This window comes from Ornithorhynchus anatinus, chromosome 6, assembly GCF_004115215.2.
Source record: "Ornithorhynchus anatinus isolate Pmale09 chromosome 6, mOrnAna1.pri.v4, whole genome shotgun sequence".
In the NCBI taxonomy this organism is placed as follows: Eukaryota; Metazoa; Chordata; class Mammalia; order Monotremata; family Ornithorhynchidae; genus Ornithorhynchus; species Ornithorhynchus anatinus.
In genome coordinates, this window is record NC_041733.1 from 51,049,079 (window position 1) to 51,063,630 (window position 14,552).

Below are 14,552 nucleotides of genomic sequence, written 5' to 3' on the forward strand. Positions count from 1 at the left end.
AGTTACCTCATCTGTAAAATGGGGGTTAAGACTATGAGTCCCACGTGGGACAACCTGATGACCCCAGCACTTAGTACAATGATGGATACATAGTAAGCACTTAGCAAATACCAACATTATTCTTATTATTTTTATGTGGGACATGGACTGTGTGTCCAACCTGATTAGCTTATATTAGCCCAGCCTTTTAGCACAGTGCCTGGCACATAGTAAGCACTTAAATGTCATTTAAAAAATGGTAGACTGGAAGAGCATAGGGATCTGTACTTAACTGCCGTTGGCCTGGCGGTGAGGTGATCATCCAGTTTTTAAAGGATATAGATCCAAGTGCAGAGGCCAAGTAGGAGGGTAAACTTGTCGATAGGGAATCTGTCTACCAACTCTATTATGTTATATTCTCCCAAGTGCTTAGTACAGTGGTCTGCACATAGTAAGCCCTCAATAAATGCGATTGATTGTTTGAGGACTAACGGAAAAAGTGAGGGCCGAGACAGGGAAGGCCTCTTGGAGGAGATGTGATTTTAAGCGGGCTTTTAAGGGGAGAAGTGAATTGGACTGAGGCTCAGTGGAAAGAGCACAGACTTGGGAGTCAGAGGTCGTGGGTTCTAATCTCGGCTCTGCCACTTGTCAGCTGTGTGACTTTGGGCAAATCACTTCACTTCTCTGGGTCTCAGTTCCCTCATCTGTAAAATGGGGATTAAGACCGTGAGCCCCACAAGGGACAACCTGATCACTTTGTATCCACCCCCAACACTTAGAACAGTGCTTTGTATGTAGTATGCGCTTCACAAATACTGTCATTATTACTGGACTGTGGATTATGAAGGGGAAGAGAGTTCCAGGCCAGGGGGAGGATGAGGCATGGACGAAACTGAGGTGCAGGGAGTAGATTGAAGTTAGGGATGCCAGGCATCTGGGTTGGGTGGTAGTGGGAGATGGGAGAAATAAAGTAGGAGGGGGAGAAATAAAGTAGGAGAGGGAGTGTTTCAAGTAAATGGTGAGGAGTGGGTGTGTGTGGGATTGTGTGTGGGCCTGAAAAGGCCAATGTGAAATCCATAATCCTGGCCTTATTATAAAGAAAAAAAGGTTTTCTCTTGTATTGTCACATTTAACGTTTGCAGTAGTTGGTGCTGTTTTCTCTCGTCCTCTTTATCTCTCGTTCCATTTGAAGCTTTTGCTTGAAATAGTCTGTTTTTTTCCTTGATGGCAGTCTGCCATTCTGATCTGTCCTTGGCAATCGAGTCCCAGTTTTCAGCTGGGATGTCCCATTATCTGAGGCTTTGTTTTAACATGTCCCTAAGATCATTCTTCTGACCTTCTGGCTTCGGGTCTACCCGTCGCTGCTCCCACTCTGTTTTGTCCCCCACAACCTTAGCGGTCTTAAGGTGAGCAGAGCTTCAACTTTGATAAAATGAGTACATTCCAGAACTTTACTGTAAGTGAGAAAATAAGGTTACAGATTTACAGAAAATCCCCTCTGATTTACTGTACCATCCTTCTCTTCCATGGGGCTGGGGAGTCAGAGGACACGGGTTCTAATCCTGCTTGGCCTTTTTATGCTGTGGGTCCTTGGACAAGCCACATAACTTCTCTCTGCCTCATTTATCTCGTCTGTAAAATGAGAATTAAGACCGTGAGCTCCACGTGGGACAACCTGATTACTTTGTATCTACCCTAGTCCACAGAACAGTGCTTGGCACAAAGTAAACACTTAACAAATACCATAATTATTATTCTCCCTCTCCAATCCTCGGATCTTCTGTAACTCATCATCCCCAATGAATTAAAATGCTTTTGCACTGAGACAGAAAGAAAATCTTCCTTTGGAAGAATTTTTAATTTTCACTTATTGCCTTTTTTGCCTCTCCACCTTCCGTGGTTTTGGGATGTGTGCATTGGTGAAAGATAGTGGATAGTGCGCGGGTGTGGGTATCGGACCGATCTGCTTCTAATCCCTGCTCTACCGCATGTCGGCTGTGTGACCTTGGACAAGTTACTTCAATTCTCTGGATCTTAATTACTTCATCTGAAAAATGGGGATTAAGAATGTGAGTTCCATCTGGGTCGGGGACTTTGTCCAACCTGATTAACTTGTATCTACCTCTGTGCTTAGAATGGTGTTTGGCACATAGTGCTTAAAAAGTATTACTATTATTGTTATTTTCCACTGGAAGAGTGGAGATAATTGAAGCTCTTGGTTTAAATACCGTGACCCTTTTTGGTGGGAGAGACTCGATGGGGGAGATCTCGGTGGGTGTGGGAGCAAACCTTAGATTCAGGATTAGCATATCTCACTTCCAGGAAAAATTTCAAATGGGCAGGGCAGCACTGGCCATGACATGATTATTTTTCCTGAGGACACGCAACGCCAGGCCCATCTTTGTATTGGGCTCTTGGCGTTCTTCCTAATTTCCCAAGTCAACAAAGCGTCATCTGTCAAGGGGTGACTCTTGGTCCCTTAATCAGCTACCATTGCCCACGTGAGATGGGGCACCTGACCTTTTGGCCAGAGACTCCCCCAAACAAAGATGGGTTAAAAATGTCTTGAAGGAGAATGTATGGGAATGGAAAGGAGGCGGCGGGGCATGCAGAAGGAAGCAAAAAATTCAAGCCGAAGAAAATGGATTTATCCGGCAGCATGTGCGGGAGCTTCCTTTTCATTGATTATTTTGCAAACCTCTTGCGGATTAGAGTCGAAGGCAGGCTCTGAGGCAGGATCGCAGGGAAAGCTGACAATCTCAGAGAAACTGGTCTGTTTAGTTCTGTTAATATTGAGAGAGGTTCTCAACAAATATCGTTAACAGGCTTATGGGTTTAGAACGGGGCAAACGAGTCATGCCGAGATTATCGTGGCTCTAGGGAATTGGCCCCGAGAGAGGAAACATGGAAGAAATCGTCCACTTCAGTGATTGAAACCATATCATAAAAGGCCTGGTTCAGTCAGTGTGTCTGAATCCCTCTTCTTCCCCTGGTTTGACTGGACAGGTTGAGTAGAAGGCAGATGAGTTTCTCCTCAGTAATTTGGGTGAAAGAGGAAACATTTCCGAAAATGAAATCATACTGCGCCTGCATTTTTAGGTTGTTTGCAACAACTCCGCTGCCGTGACTCCACGATAGGTAATTTTGTCTTTCCGCAGCGTGTGCAGAATTTTTAAAATGCCACTGATTTTAGCACTAGTCCTTTCGCTCCGAGGTAGGACATGGGTGTCCTACCTCACGCGCATCTGTTCCCATTTGCCATGTGGTTTCAGGTTGGCGTAGAGTCAAGGGGGCTGTTAGTCTAATAGTCAATTTCCTTCGCTTGGTGTTGGATCAGTGCCCGGTGCCCCAGTTCCCCCAGCTCTGAGCTTGATTTGCCAATGTAGGAATGGGATGGGTTGGGAAGGCCCCCACTCATGGGGAGGACTTTGCCTTTGCTCCCACCAGTGATTTTTGTGGGAGAGCTGGTGCCACCCCGTGCCACAGTCTCTTTCCCATGGCCCTGCCTCACGCGGGGCTCAGAGTTAGGAGGCCCGACATTCGTGCCGCAGCCCTAGAACCAAACCCAGGGGCCACCATTCCTCTCCTTGCTCCGGCCTGGAGCCGGCAGCCACACGACACGAGGTTGGGAAAGGGGACCTCCGGTCCTGAGAGTGGCCTGTGGTGGGGCCTCACATAATAATAATAAAAATAATGGTATTTAAGTGCTTACTATGTTTCAAGCATTATTCTAAGCTCTGGGGTCGAAATAGTTAATCAAGTTAAAAATAGTCCCTGTCCCAGATGGGGTTCCCGCTCTTAATCTTCATTTTACAGATGAAGTAACTGAGACACTGAGAAGTGAAGTGGCTTGCCCAAGGTCACCCATCAGACAAGTGACAAAGGCAGGATTAGAACTCAGGTCCTTCTGATGTCCAGGTTCATGTTCGATCCACTAAGCCACGCTGCTTCTCACCCCTCCTCCCTGAGGGAACCTTTTGGTCTTCCACCTCCCCTCTCTCTTCCAACCAGCCCATGACCGTCTCCTACGTACTGGCCTAATATGCTCCTTTCTGGAACAAAGTAGCTTTACAGTGGACAAGGAACCTCTTTTTTTTTTTAATGGTAGTTGTAAAGTACTTTGCTCTGCGCCAGGCACTGTACTGATGAACAGACAAGATGATCAGATTAGACACAGTCCAAGTCCCACCTTCATTCATTCAATAGTAGTTATTGAGCACTGTCTATGTGCAGAGCACTGTACTAAGTGCTTGAAATGTACAATTCAGCAACAGAGACGATCCCTGTCCACTGACGGGCTCCCAATCTAACTGGGGGAGACGGACAGCAGAGGAAAACAGATCGAAACAAAAACAAGACAACATTACCACGATAAATAGAATCAAGGGGATGTACACCTCATTAACAAAATAAAGAAGGTAATAATATAAACAAATGAGCACAGTGTTGAAGGGAGGGGAAGGGGGGAGAGGGAGGAGCAGAGGTGGGGGTCAGAAAAAGCACTTTTCTCCTCATCAGGGAATCGAACCCCGGTCTCCCGCTTGACAGGTGGGGCTACTCACCACTATACTAACGAGGATGGTTCACAGTCTTAATCTCCATTTAACCTATGAGAGAAATGAGGCCCAGAGAAGTCAAGTGACTTGCCCAAGGTCACGTGGAGAAATGACAGAGCTAGGTCTGGAAGCCATGTCCTCTGACTCGCAGGCCCATGTTGTTTCCAATAACCTCCTGCAGTCCTTAAGTGGGCTCAGAGATGAGGAAGAGGTGGCCATGATGAATCATCCTGTTTAGCCTCAGGATGCACAGACATGTGAGGAGCAACTTCCCACTGATGCTCCATTAGCTGGGGAGGAAACCAAGCCCGGGACCCCAAACCGAGTCCCTCGGTTAATTGGGTGACACTCTGGGGAGCACAAGTGCCAGGCCTCCGAGCCACACTCCGATAGGGGCCCAGCCAACTTGGTATTGGGCCCTCAGGATCCCAGAATCCCCCGCCACTATCGGGCCCGGCATTGGTTCAGGGTCTGATGACAAGTTGATGATAGCAAGGTATTGAGAGACGTCATTCCGGTCAATTCAGTCGCTTGTATTTATTGAATGCTTACTGTGTGCTGATAATAATAATAATGTTGGTATTTGTTAAGCACCTACTATGTGCAGAGCACTGTTCTAAGCACTGGGTTAGATACAGGGTAATCAGGTTGTCCCTCCTGAGGCTCACAGTCTTAATCCCCATTTTACAGATGAGGTAACTGAAGCACAGAGAAGTGAAGTGACTTGCCCACAGTCACACCGCTGACAGGCGACAGAGCCGGGATTTGAACCCATGACCTCTGACCCCCAAGCCCATGCTCTTTCCACTGAGCCACACTGCTTCTGCACATCACTGTTCTCCGCTCTGGGGAGAGTACGATGTGGCATTAAACAGATTCCCTGCTCACTTAGAGCTTACAATCTAGAGGGGAACGCAGACATTAAATAAATTACAGATATATGCATTATGTTCTCATGTTGGCGTTCCAAGACCCAGGAGAAAATAAACTCCACCAACTTGAAAAATTTAATCCTTCGGTAGGATGGGGAAGGAGGGAGAAAACCCAAGAGGAAAACATCACAAGGACATTCCATCCTAGTATGGCTGCAGAACGATAGGCAGCCCTTCCTCAGCCACAAAGCCTTTAAGTTCATGTCCATCTGTATTTCCTCTGAATGTCTGTCTCCCCCTCTGACTGTCCACTGTTGTGGGCAGGGATCATCTATACCTACTCTTGGGAAACAGCGTGGCTCAGTGGAAAGAGCTCGAGCTTGGGAGTCAGAGGTCATGAGTTCAAATCCCAGCTCCACCACTTGTCAGCTGTGTGACTGTGGGCAAGTCACTTCACTTCTCTGGGCCTAAGTTCCCTCATGTGTAAAATGGGGATTAACTGTGAGCCTCACGTGGGACAACTTGATTACCCTGTATCTACCTCAGCGCTTAGAACAGTGCTCTGCACATAGTAAGCGCTTAACAAATACCAACATTATTATTACTCTTTTGAACTGAACTGTCTCAAGCGCTTAGTACATTGTTCTGTATATAGTTAGCACTTGATAAATACCATTGATTGATTGGCTACGTATATTAACCGTGCCCTTCCTTCCACTCTCTTTTAGTAATTTTTTGCTTGACTCTCCCCTCGGTTCGATTTTAAACTCCACAAGGGTAAAGAATATGGGACTGCCTGCCTGTGTTGCTCGATAGGTGCTTGTTCGATACCATTAATGACTTAGCAGGAGACTCTGGAGTGATTTTAAAAAGGAAGGTACTAAATATCTTCCCTGCTTTCTACAACGACTAGGTAGATGATAATTAATCACCTTGTGGAGTATGCACGTTCAATTATTTATCAATTTTTATGTGCTAATTTATCATTTTTCAGTTATGTTCATGTCGATCTCCCTCTCTAGACTGTCGACTCTTTTGCACTGTACTCCCCAAAGAGTTTAGTACAGTGCTTTGCACACCGTAAGTGTTCTATAAATACGGTCGATTGGTTGATCGACTGGAGGTCCAAAGAAGATGAGGTCGGGCTGCAACCCGCCAGCCAGGGAATGGCTTCCATCGGCAAGTTCTGCCCCCGGACATCTCAAACGCCCTGAGGTGGGCGGCAGCCGGGGAAGCCACGTCGCGCCGGGCAGGCCGAGACTCTGGAGAAACAATCAATCCATCGTATTTACTGAGCACTTATTGTGTGTAGAGCACTGTACCGAGCATTTGGGAGAGTGCGATATAACAAGGCAACAGACACGATCCTTGCCCGCAACGAGTGTACAGAGAACATAGGAACTCACAACCGTGTTCTGGACGAGGGCTTGGATGCCACATTCCCAGCCACGGAGAGCAGCGTTTCTTATTATACGGAGTGATGGAGCTCACGTCTCACGTCCCGAGGAGCCGGGATGGGATGGAGGGACTCGAGAGTCCGATCAGAGTCTATGGGAAGGATGTCAGCCAAGCAGCTTGTGTTTATAGAGATGGAAGTCATGGGAAAAAGGAAACTGGGAACAGCTGTCTAATGAGCCCATTGGAAAAGCGGTAGGATTACCGAGGCCACATCTGGACAGCGTGGAGCCATCCAGCAACAATAACAGTGATGGAGGAAGCCAGAGATGAGGGGGAGAAGCGTCCCCGCCTGGAGGTTGTGCATTCGTGGCATAGGATAGAAGGATTCTGAAATGTTAGCCTGGTGGTGGCACTGATGTCGTTTAGAAACAGCCTCTTGGAGTGAAGTTTGGAATTCGGCCACGGGACCTGGGGAGCCGACAGTGCGTTTGTTTTTTGTCTGTTCCTCACGATGAAGCCTCTGGCGGGTAGTCTGCCAGCCGTCAGGCACGCCACGGAGGTGCAGTACTCGATGTCCCGGATGTCCTGTGGGGCTCTCAGTGAGGCGGAGCATCACCCCGTGCCATTTTGGAAAATCTCCCAGAATCCCCATTTCCCCAGGGCGCAAGGGAGAATGCTCACCTCCGCCCCTTGCCCTCTTCAAGATGTATGCCCCACTCTGAATCCTCACCAACCTGTGCACTATGCCCAAGCATCAGCTGAGGAAGGCTGGGAAACCAGAATGAGAATGGGGCCGTACTGATTTTGAACAGGGGGATGGTTCAGCCGGACACAGGACCGTCCCCGCGGGACATCTCCGGGCCGCTGAAGAGACAACGGCAAGTGCTCGAAGGGTAATGAGACAAGTGTACGGGAAGCCTCGTGGCCTAGTGGATGATTGACGAGCCTGGGAGTCAGAAGAACCCGGGTTCTACTCCTGGCTCTGCCACTTGTCTGCTGGGTGACCCTGGGCAAGAAATTTAACTAATCTGTGCCTCAGTTCCCTCATCTGTAAAATGAGAGTTGAGACTGTGAGCCCCATGTGGGACAAGGGCTGAGTCCAACCTGATTGGACACAGATGAGATTGAAGAAGAGAGTTGGCTGGCACTGGGGGAGCAGAGTGCCTGGGCCAGACATCTCGCGCCTTGGTTGAAAGTTCCAGAAAGGAGGGGGAGGTGACAGTAGGATTCAGGTCGCTGCTTTTAGGATAAGCCCCTGGTTTTCTCAAAAATGAATGTTTAATGGGAAAAAATGAGCTGGGCGGGCTGAAAGGCTGTACAAATTTAAATTCTAATCTATTCATTCAATCGTATTTATTGCGCGCTTCCAGTGTGCAGAGCACTCTACTACGTGCTTGGAAAGTACAGTTCGGCAACAGATAGAGACAATCCCTACCCATCAATACAGTCTAAGTTCCGGCGGGAAATTTTGAGTTAGTGTGCAAGGATCATAATGATTTGAGGCAAAGAACACTTCTCAGCCTTCCGTCGTCAAATCTCACTGAAGTCATAACTCTTCCTCAGAAAGTGTGAAGTTCATCTTGGTTTCTCTCTTTCTGAGTTCCCTGCCTTCTACTGTTGCTTATCATTTTTCCTTTTTATCATTTTGGTTAAGTACTTACTATGTGTCAAACACTTCTCAGTGCTGGGGTAGGTACAAGTTAATTAGATCAGACACTGTCCCTCTCCCTCATGGGGCTCACAGCCTACCGTCTTATTTAGCTTAGGAAATGGGGATTTTTGAAAAGAGCGAGACGAAAGACCTCCATACAAAAAGCTAGATCATTTTCTCCCACGTCCACTGGGAGAAGCCTCCTGATCCCCAACAGCCTGATGGGTTCGAATAGGCGGAAGCTAGTCCCGTCGGCTCAGAAGCAGCGTAGCCTAGTGTATGGAACTCGGGCTGGGAGTCAGAAGGACCTGGGTTCTAATCCTGGTTTCTCCACTTGTCTGCTGTGTGACCTTGTGCAAGGTACCTAACTACTCCATGCATGTTATCTCATGGGTAAAATGGGGATTAAGACTATGAGCCCCATATGAGACAGGGACTGTGTCCAACAGATTAACTTTTATCTACCCCAGGGCTTAGTACAGGACCTGGAACAGAGTAAGTGTCTAAGAAATACCATTAAAAAAGGAGGGGGTGGGGGCAGGACATCTGGAGGTCACTGAACTTGCCTTTGCACAACGGTAACGTGATTATGGCCGCCCACACATCTGAGTCATTTTCTCTACACATCTTTACTCTGACCGAGCCCATCTGCCTGAGCTGAAAGTACACGACCTTGGGAGTCAGGAGACCTGGGTTCTGACCCTGGTTTTGCCACTGGGCCTGCTGGTTGACCTTGGGCTAGTCATTTCGTCACTGGGGTATTTGTTAAGCCTGCATTTAGTGCTGGGATCGATACAAGACAATCAGATCAGATGTAATCCTGTCCCACGTGGGGCTCAGGGTCACTAAACTTCTCTGGATCTCACTTTCCTCTTCTGTAAAATGGGGATAAGGACCCTGCCCGCCCATCTTCTCAGTTTCTCTTGATTTATTTGTTCCACCCATCTCCTCTCTCTGTGAGTGGTTGAGGCCCAAGAAATGGAGGCCAGGCTCTCCGTGTCTGCTCGCCGCCTCCCTGCCGTGATACTCTGTTCCTCACCGCTCGTGGATGGAGATGGCCCCGACCCTGATGGCGCGCTTGCCCCATCTGCGATGCGTTCCTGGCATCCACGTAGACCGGTAAGGCCCCTCCCCTCACAGCTTCATTGTTGGCTAGATGGAAGAGTTTCCCCTTGAGAAGTCATGCGGCCCATGCTATGTGACCTTTGGCAAATCACTTCACATCTCTAAGCCTCATTTGTCTTGTCTGTAAAATGGGGATTAAGACTATGCGCCCCGTGTGAGAGAGGGACAGTGTCCAACCTTATAAGCTTCATCCACCTCAGTGCTTAGTAATAATTACAATGTAATCGCTCCGCACACAGTAAGCACTCAGTAAATACGATTGATTGAATAAATGAAAGTATATGCAGCATCATCAGCTTCCACAGGAGGCTCACAGTCTATGTAGGAAGGGGACCAGGTCATGAATTCCACTTTTGCAGTTGAGGGAACAGAGACTCAGAGAAGTGATGTGATTGGCCCAAGGTCCCACAGCAGGTAAATGGCGGAGGGAGATTAGAACCCAGGTCTTCTGATTCTTGGGCCCAGGCTCTTTCCACTCAGTCACGCCGCTTCCCCACAAAGGACTCCCTGAGGTCAGGGACTCGATAGATCTTCTTTCTCTGTTGTCCTCTTCCCATGTCTTAAAAGAACCGCTGCTCCAGAATGCCTTGCCCAAATGAGCCTGTTGTCCACTCTCTTCTGCGTCACCTTGGGATTTTCACCCTTTACTCACCTTTCCCTCAGTCTCCCAGCACTTTATGTTCTTATCGGTCATTTATTTATTCGTTCTATCGTATTTATTGAGTACTTACTGTGTGCAGAACATTGTACTCAACGCTTTAAATTAATGCGTGTCTCCCCTTCTAGACTGCAAGCTCACTGTGGTCAGGGAAGTTGTTTACCCTCTTTGACACACTGTACTCTCTCATGCACTTCGTACAGGGTTCTTCATTCATTCAATAGTGTTTACTGAGCACTTACTATGCGCAGAGCACTGAAGTGTGCATAGTAAGCGGTCAGTAAATATGATTAATTAGTAACAGGACCATAGTGTCCCTATTGTACATATTGATAAAAATAATTATAATCATAATGCATTTGTTAATCACTTACTTTGTGCCAATCATTTTTCTAAGCACTGGATTAGATACAGGATAATCATGATGGACACAGTCTCAGTCCCACATTCATTCATTTAATTGTATTAATTGTTTAGTGTTTACTGTGTGCAAAGCGTTGCACTAATCGCTTGGGAGAATATGCTTTAAAAGTGTCGATAGATATTTCCCTGTCCACAACTGGCATATGGGGCTCACGGTCTTAATCCCCTTTTAGTGTACCTAAGCACAGAGAAGTGAAGTGACTTTCCCAAAATCACACAGCAGATGATGGGAGAGCTGCGGTTAGAACCCAGGTCCTTCTAACTCCGAGGCCCGACTTGGAAACTTCCTTCTCTTGGTAGACTTTCAGCTTGATGTGATGGTCACCTCTCTCCTCTCTGTCTTGTAGTCAGCTGAAAACCACGCTGCCTTTTTGATTGCTCTCTGACCCTTGGTCCCTCGGAGCACCTTTGGACCTGACGCTCTCTGGAGAGCAGAACTCAGGGGCCTTTTTAGTTCAGTGTTGTCCATGAAAATCTCTTGCTGTGGGTCTGGTTCACTTTGGGCTCACAGTCCGGCCAGATGCTCCGCTGAAAGACTCGGCCTAGTTTGCCCCCGGGTCCCGGTCCTCTGCCGCGACAGCTGCCTGACCGTTCACTGTTTTAAATGCTGGGGTAGGTCATCAGGTTGGGCACAATGCCTATCCCACACGAGGCTCCCAGTCTAAGGGGGAGGGAGAACAGGTATTTAATTCCCATTTTACCGATGAGAAGACTGAGGTGCAGTCAAGTGACTTGCCCCAGATCTCAAAGCAGCCCAGTGGTGGAGCCTGAATTCAAACTGGCTCTGATTTGGCCTCACAGGCCGAGGCCTTTTCCACGAGGCCACACTTCTTTTGTACTCTTAAAATTCTAAATCTTAAATTGCTGACTCATTGAATCACATAGAAATAATAATAATAATGTATTTGTTAAGCACTTACTATGTGCCAAGCACTGTTCCAAGCACTGGGGTAGATGCAGGGTGTTCAGGTTGTCCCACTTGGGGCTCACACTTTTAATCCCCATTTTACAGATGAGGTAACTGAGGCACAGAGAAGTTAAGTGACTTGCTTAAGGCCACACAGCAGACACGGCGGAGGCGGGATTAGAACCCAAACCCTCTGACTCCCAAGCCCGGGTTCTTTCCACTAAGTCACGCCGCTTCTCGTGTGCCTTTAATGGTGTCTGCGCTTGTCCAGACGCAGGCTCTTTCTCCGCCAGTGGGATGCAAACTTGTGTGAGAAAATTACCGGCCGTGGCTCTCTCTGCCTCGCATCGGTCAACAGGTCTCGCCGCTTGCCTGAGGACTTGACTTTACCGAGCATTCTATGAAAAGTTCAATCTGGAGATGATGTGATTCGGGGTCACGGAATAGTCACTGGGCACCTGGCTCCACTCCAATGCTTCTTCTTCTCGGTTCCGCGGAAAGAGGCTTTCTCACCAACCTCCCTTTCTTGGATTAGCAAAAGTCATCTAAGGCCTGTTAGCGTAATGAAAGGGAAGCGGGGAATCAAAGCGCATTTATTCCTCCTCACTCGTTCCCCGAGCCACTCGCTTGTGAAATGGAATAAAATACGGGTGAAATGAGGGGGAAAAGGGATGGAAGCTAGGAGAACTGTGGCCGAGGCTCAATCGGAATCCCCTTTCAGGGTCAGAAGGAGATCGCAAATAACGACGGATCGAAAAATATGCCGTTGCTCCTTGTGGGCAGGGATCTTGTTTACCACATCGGTGGTATTGGACTCTCCCAAGCATTTAGTGCGGTGCTGTGTCAACAGTAAGGGCTCAGTAAATGCCACTGATCGATTGATTTTTGATTAGCAGTATTTAGGCCAATAGTTGACTGTAATTGTGCAGTTTTTATCGTCAGTGGAGGAAGGGGAGGCAAGCTGGGGGTTCTATCTCAAACTGAAGGTTAACTTATCTGGATAATTGGTATGTGTGAACACTTGGATAATTTTCACACCCCTTTCTCCCCTGCACTCTGTCTAACTTTATTCTTTTATTGCTTCCTTGGAGAAGCAGCATGGTATAGCTTAGTCCTCCCCTCCTCTTCTCCCACTCCCTTCTGTGCCGGTCTTATTTGCTCCTTCATTTTTCCTCCCTCCCATCCCCACAGCACACATATATATCTGTAATTTATTTATCTATTTATCTTTTTATTTATATGTCTGTCTCCCCCTCTAGACTGTGAGCTCACTGGGTACAGGAATGGGTCTATTTTGTTGCTATATTGTACTCTCTTGAGTGCTTAGCATGCAGTAAGCTCTAATAAATACGATTGAGTGAATAGTGAGTAGAGCATGGCCTGGGAGTCAGAAGGCCCTGGATTCTATTCCCAGATCTGCCACATGTTTGCTGTGTGACGTTGGGCAAGTCACTTAACTTGTCTGTGCCTCATTTGCCTCATCTGTAAAATGGGGATGAGCGTGAACCCCATGTGGCATAGGGACTGTGTCCAATCTGAATAACTCCTATCTACCCTAGAGAAGCAGCATGGCTCATTGGAAAGAGCCCGGGCTTGGGAGTCAGAGGTCATGGGTTCGAGTCCCGGCTCTGCCACTTGTGAGCTGTGGAACGTGGGCAAGTCATTTAACTTCTCTGGGCCTCAGTGATCTCATCTGTTAAATGAGGATGAAGACTGTGAGCCTCACGTGGAACAACCTGATTATTCTGAATCTGCCCCAGCGCTTAGAACATTGCTCTGCACATAGTAAGCACTTAACAAATACCAACATTTTTATTACCCCAGAGCTTAGAACAATGTTTGGCACATATTGTGTTAAGTGTTTAACAAGCACCATAATTATCATTATTTTTATTCCTTCTATCGGTATATATCTTAGTGTCTGTATCCCCGACTAGATTATAAGATCCTGGAGGGTAGAAGTCATACGTACCAACTTCATCCTCCTCCCCCAAGCACTTTACGTCGAGTACAATGCCATTCCCAGGTTGAGTGCTTAATAAGTATTATCGATGGATTGACTGACCCAGTTGGATTGGTGAGCTATATGAAATAGCTTTTTGGGGGTACTAAGTCCTGAGGTAAAGGTACAAGCTAAGCAGTTGGACTCGGTTCCGTTGGATTCTCCCTCCCTGATGCCTTTAGATTCTTTTGCCCAGCTCTTCCCGAATGGCTTGGGTGGGCCCTCTGGATCATACTGCCAGGTTGGCGATGAGACAGAGAGACACAGATGCCAGTGTGGAGTTGGAGCAGCCCAAGAGTTTAGGGAGAGGAAAATGAATGCTTACAAATGTTTCCTCCATTCTTCCTTCTGCTCTTGCTCCCTTTCCTATAATGAACCTCTGCCTGTCTGTCTCTCCCTCCTGGAGATTGCCCGTTGTTCTCTCCCGAGTGCTTACTTAGTGCAGTGTTTATTATTCAGTAGACACTTAATGGATGCCCTTAATTGATGGATGGAATGCCACTTACGGATCCCAGGTTTGGTAATAATTAAAAATCTGCTACTCAAAGGGCCCAGGAGCTTTTAACTACTCTGATCCTGGGCCAGCACTCATTCAGAATGTACTTGTATCCTTTTTTTTTTTTAATGGCATTTGCTAAGCATTACTATGAGTCAGGCACTCTTCTAAGCGCTGGGTTAATCAGACCAGATAGAGTTCTTGTTTCAGATGAGGCTCGTATTTAAGTAGGAAGGAGAACACGCATTGAATCCTCATTTTGCAGTTGAGGAAACTGAGGCACAGAGGAGTGAAGTGACTTTCACAGTCACACAGCAGGTGAGTGGCAGAGCCAGGATTAGAACCCAGGTTTTCTGGCTTCTATTTCCGTATTCTTTGTACTAGGCCGTGCTGCTTCCTTGCCATAATTCTAATTCTTTGGGAAAGCTCAATGGTGAAATCGTATCCAACCTACCCAGCAACCAACTTATCACAAGTCGTCTCGA